Genomic DNA, 6,226 nt, shown 5'->3' with positions numbered 1-6,226 from the left:
AGTCACTAAATTTGGTCGCTATTTTTTTGTTTTCCAACTGATTTAGCAACCAAAATAGAAATAATGTCTTTGGAACTGTTAGTCACAAAAGCGGTCGCTATTTTTTATTTTAGCAACCGATTTTGCAACTGATAGTGAAATAGGGTGAACAACTGTTTGGTCGCTAATTTAGTGGCTAAATTACTGGTAGCTAAATCGGTTGCTAATTGTTAATTTAGCGACTGATTTTTGTGACTAACATAATGAGTCACTAATAGCCACCCAATTAGCGACCAACTAGTTTTATACAATTGTATATAAATGGTCGCTATTTTTTAATTTAGTAACCGAATTAGCAACCAAAACAAAGAAAGGAATGTTCTTGGAACTCTTGGTCACAAAATCGGTCGCTATTTTTTAATTTAGCAACCAATTTTGTAACCGACCTATAGGTAAATACAATAACGTGGTTGGTTGCTAATTCAGTCGTTAAAGTATGGTCACTAAATCGGTTGCTAATTTTTAAATTAGTGACCAATTTTATAAATTAATCAGTCACAAAAGTGGTCGCCAAGTTAAAAAAAAGATATTATCTAAATTATCCTCACTAACCTTAATTCACCCTCACCATTCTCATCTTCTCCAATCAGATACCGCATCCGTCTTCTACGCATGTTGTCGTCTTTTTCGCCGCCGTCTTCTGCGCGCATCTCGCCATCGTCTTCTGAGGTCTTGTCGGCGTTGTCTTCTCCGGTCTCAGCACCATCTTCTGAGGTCTCCTCACCGTCTTCTTCCTCCCACAAAAATCGCTGTCTCCTCCACCCACTCCGGCCAGGTTCAGACATTAATCCACTACTCTCTCTCTCTCTCTCTCTCTCTCTCTCTCTCTCTCTCTCTTTCTCTCTCTCTCTCCAACGAGTTAAGGTACTTTATTTTTATTTACTTAATTGTTTACCAATTGATGTTTTATTGTAGTTCTTAAACTGTGATTTGTTCATGCATTTAATTAAGATGCATTATTACTAATGGGACAGGTTATGAATATGAGTCAGAGTCGTAATTGGATGTACAATAGACTTAGACCTGGTTGAAAAGGTTTAACTAGTTGAATTTACAAAAGGGGTAGAAGAATTTATTTCCTTTGCTGAGAGATTGGCAGATTTGTCAAATGGACAAATTAGATGCCCTTGTTCTAGGTGTAAAAATAAGGTTTATATGAAGTCTGAAGATGTAATAATCCATCTATATAGGAAAGGATTTGTTCCTGATTATTGGCTTTGGACAAGTCATGGAGAAAATAACCCAACCTTATGTGCGATTCCTAATAGGACGGGGGAGCTGGGAGCTGGGAGAAGTGCACACCCTAATAGGATGGAGGAGCTGATTTATGAAGCTTTTACTGGATTTGAGTTTGAAGGCCACGGTGATTCTGAAGGCCATGGTGATTTTGAGGACGAGGAGTCTCCAAATGCTGATGCTAAGAATTTCTATGACTTGTTGCATGCATAAAAAAATCCTTTATGGCCAGGATGTGAAATGCTCTTGGTTCGATAGCCATCATCAATTTTTTTCCTTGGATCATCCATATCAAAGAAATAAGGTTTCATTCTTGAAAAATCGAGTTGTGACAGCTCAAGCTCAAATTAGATTGTCAGGTTAGGATGTTTGGCGAAGTGTTTGCAATCTTTCAAGAAGTACAGAAGGTGAATCTTGTTCATGTCTTGGTTTTGGTATATCTTCTAATTGGACAAAACGAAGTATATTTTGGGAGTTTCCATATTGGAAAGACAATTTGTTAAGACATAATCTTTATGTGATGCACATTGAAAAAAATGTCTTTGATAATGTCTTTAATACAGTAATGGACATTAAAGACAAGACTAAAGACAATGTGAAGGCAATAATGGATTTGAAGGAACTCTGCCGACGGAAGGATTTAGAGTTGCAATTGTTACCAAATGGAAAATACATGAAACCCAAAGCAAAATTCACTCTCTCTATGGAACAAAAAAGGGCAGTTTATGAATGGGTTAGTGAGATTAAAATGCCAAACGGATATGCTTCTAATTTGCGTAGATGCATAAATATCCAAGAAGGGAAACTTTAGGATGAAAAGTCATGACTGTCATGTCTTTATGGAACGTCTGTTACCAATTGCCTTTGCCAATCTTCAACTCCAAATCTGGAAGCCAATAGTTGAATTAAGCAAATTTTTCAAGGATTTGTGCTCCACAATTTTGTACGCGGATGACTTATTGTTGATGGAGTAAAATATTATCACCACCACATGTAAGTTAGAGCAAATTTTTCCTCCAGAATTTTTTAACTGCATGGAGCATTTTCTCATTCATCTTCCGTATGAAGCAAGAGTGGGAGGCCCAATCTAATATCGATGGATGTACCCATTTGAGAGGTATAACTTTAATTCAATGCTCTTTGTCATTTGATCTCAATCTTATGGTTGCCACTCTATGCTTACATGTTACATTGCTTTAGGTACTTGAATAGATTAAAGTGAATGGTTAAAAATAAATCACGTGTTGAAGGATCCATTTGTGAGGCATACATGAGTCAAGAAAACTCTCATTTCTGCACTTATTATTTTAAATCTCATGTACAATCAATGAGAACTAATGTGGGCCGGAACGATGACGGTGGAGCCATCAATATTTAATTTCCAAATTTATCAATATTCAACCATTGTGGACGCACATCTAGTATAATTAAGAGCCGATACTTAGAGGATAAGGAGTTGGTTGCTGCAACTTAAATGTGTATGTTTTAACATTTTCATTTTAATTGGACTTGACAGGAGATTGGTATGTTTTAACATTTTCATTTTAATTGTTAACTTAAATGTGTTAAAAGATTGTAGTGTTGAGGGTGCTAGCTAGTATAGTAGTAAGCTTGGTTGAGTTTGGCATGAATATAGTAGTAACCGAAAAAGGTGAGTTTCTGTTTATGCAAATTCTGTTTTTGTTGTGACTTGTGGCACTTTCTTAACTAACTGGGATTACTGATTTTTTCAAAAATAGAATTATTTAGTCTTTGTTGTATTGTGTGATTTATTGAGTAACCTTGTGCTAATTAATTCACTTGAAAATCTTCAAATTTTTTCTTTTTCTTAAGAAAATTTGTTGTTGTTGTTCAAATTCTTCTTCCATGGTTCTTCTATTCTTGTTGTTGGTTGAATAACATGATCAAAGATCTGTTCGATTTTAAAGCAGTGTGATTTTATCTAAATTAATTATGCTACAAGCTAAATGGGTTTCCTTTTAAAAATATTTATTTTCTTCTTAAGTGCTGGTAGTTTATTATTGAATTAATGCAGGTAATAATATCATTTACTTAAGGGACAAAAAAAAATCATATATCATATTTATATTTTCAATCTGCTACCACGCTATTATTGAATGAGCAACTTACTTTTGCTATATAGTCACAAATTCTTTTTTTTATTCTTATTTTTTTAAGTCCACAGCAAGTGGCAATTTACACTGACTAATTAGGTGTCTTTGTATCCTATGAAAAGAAAAGAATGAAAAATGAAAGATCAAATTCCCTACATGCTTCTTTGATTTAATACTGGCCAGAAATTTATGAAAAGAGGTGATATCAGATTTTAAACAAAATAAATTTGGATTTAGGATACACTTGGGGTTGTTATTTGGCAGTAACAGATTTTGTTTTGTGTTTTGTGGGGATAGATTTTGATTTTGTTGTTCTTGAGCTTGATGATTATGTGTCACATTTGTGTTAAGTATATGTTATAGTCTTTGAAATACCTGCTATCCATTTTTATTTGAAATATATATTATAGTCTTTGAAATGATTTTAATATTTCAACTACTTGAAATTATTCACAAACTATTATTTCATAGTTGAGAACATGGCCTTATCATTCTAAGTTTACTTTCTTAACACCATACAAGACTACATTAATTTTATTTTTTGAAGTTAACCTCTTATATTGCATTCCGATTGATATTGAGTAACATCTACAAATTTTTACCTACACCTATTGCGGATCATGCGATTTTGGACATTATTAAAGGGCATTATTCTTAGCCGTGGCCTTCGTGGAAAAAAATACCAGATGCTACTAGAAAGTTTTGGTGGGAAAAGTTTGAAGTAGGTTTTAGAGAAATATTTAATCTTTTAGTAGATTAAAAATTCGTTCTTAGTTTGAAAAATATAATATATGTCAACTTACAACTATTCTTATTTGCATTGATTATTCAGAACAAATATCAGTTTGTTCCTCCAAATCTTTATTGGGCTCGAAAAATTTTTGAGAAGCAAGGTGCTGCTTTACTAAAAAGTTTGTTGGGAAAAGCCCGTGCAAGACGTGTCAAACCTCAATGGATAGGAGAAGAAGTATGCATGCTCTGAGCGCTTATTGGAATACTGATGCTGGATTTCTACAAAAGAGTGCACAAGGTAAGTTAAATCGAGCATATGATTGTAGCGGGTTTGGAGCAGCTCCTCATACTACTGGCTCAATTTCCGTTACCCAACACAAAACTAATATGGTGATGTTATAGAAAAACTTAGATATTTTATGTTATAATTTTATATACTTCAGTTGGTAGTTGATACTCATAAGTTTTTTAATTTATATTTTTGGTAGAAAAAATCATTAAAGAAGACTCCAACACAATTAGAATTTTTTGCTAAGACCCACAAACACAAGGATGAGACATGGCTGGATAAGAAATCAAAACATGTTGAGGTGAGTCTATCTTAATCAAAATGTATTTTTTTCTCTGTATGTATTAAACAATATTGCATTAGGGCTAGTGTTCCAACTCATAGGGCTATTTTGTTTATATGGCTATGTGCTTGGGGTTACTGGAACTCTAAATTTGAATGATCTACTTTTGAATAATTGAGTCCTTTTCAGTACTGTTTAATTTGCCATGGGAAACCTCTTAGTTTGTTTTAGAATGTTATGAAATTTCTCTCATGACATGCATGTAATTGATAATTGTCACTCTTAATTTCTTGCACCAATAATGTAGTTGAGAGAGTATATTTGGAGATATTAAATACAGATTAGGATCTTTCTTCTGATTTTCTGTTTTGAGCTCCTTTACTAGATTTTTATAAAAAGAAACTTAGCTTGCTTTTCCCTTTGGATCTGTTCTGTGTTTTTAAGTTAAGTTAATTCTGAGTGTGGCATTCTGGTAGAATCATAGGAGCCACAAAGATTTACATCTTAGATTTGTTTATTTATAAGGTGATGTTAGATGTTGGTATAAGGGTTAAAAATTAATGCTAAGCCTGTCTCCTTTGATTCTATAACTTGCTTTTATTGATTCTACTAATTAGTTTATTCAGTTATTAGTTCAGCTTTCTGAATTGTGAATTCTACTTGAGGTTATGGATATGAAAGAAATTTGTCTCAGTTACTTTATTCAAATTTAAGTTAATAGTTTTCTTTGAGTTTGGCATGGAAGGGTGGATGATAGCCCAATTTGGTGTTTATCTAAATTGACTCTAACGGTTGCTTGATTGCTTCGAATAAACATCATTACGAAGTAAACCAACTTGTGGCTGAGGCATGTGAATATGTGATGATTGATAATTGATCTAATTTTGATATTGGCAGGAAGAATTTAAGAATGCTATAGAACAGACTACGCAAAAAGCATTTGAGGAAGGAAGTAATGCACCAAATGAGATGGATGTGTTGTGTGAAATAGCCAGAGTTAAAAAGGGAAGAATTTATGGACTTGGAATAGAATCCACTGTAATTGACAAAAGACCTAGTTATCGTGGCTCTAGTTCTTAGTCATTCGATTGGTTACGATGGTCAGAACATGAAGAAATAATGAAAAAAATGCAAGAAGAGAACGATGACTTGAAAACTAGGTTGGAAAAGGCAGAAAAAAACTTGTAATCAATAACCATATGCTTCAAAAAATGATGAAAAAGCTTAATTTTCAAATTCCGATTCCTCATCTAGAAGGTGGAGAAACAAATATAGGAGAGGATGAAGATGGTGAATGTATGTCTGAAGAGTGATTAGTAGTTGTGATGCTAGTTAGTTAATGATGAGCACATATTTTATACACTTTTTGGCATCAATTTCACAGTATTTTTAGTATGTTTTGTTAAGTTTCATTATGTTTTAATAGGTTTTAGTGTAAAATTTATATTTTTGGATTCTACTTTGAGTTTTTGTGTTTACTTATGATTTCAGGTAAATTCTAGCTGAAATTCACGAGTTTTGGCAAAGTCTGAT

The 6,226-nt window shown here is 33.3% G+C and overlaps 1 long non-coding RNA gene across 1 annotated transcript; it reads left to right on the top strand.

Annotated features, from left to right (window-relative positions):
• Window positions 4,232–5,844, top strand: LOC110266012. Its single transcript, XR_002352830.1, has 2 exons — window positions 4,232–4,711; window positions 5,603–5,844. It is a non-coding gene; the product is annotated as an uncharacterized LOC110266012 (long non-coding RNA).

This window comes from Arachis ipaensis, chromosome B08, assembly GCF_000816755.2.
Source record: "Arachis ipaensis cultivar K30076 chromosome B08, Araip1.1, whole genome shotgun sequence".
Classification (NCBI taxonomy): domain Eukaryota; kingdom Viridiplantae; phylum Streptophyta; class Magnoliopsida; order Fabales; family Fabaceae; genus Arachis; species Arachis ipaensis.
This window is presented reverse-complemented; position numbering and strand designations above follow the sequence as displayed.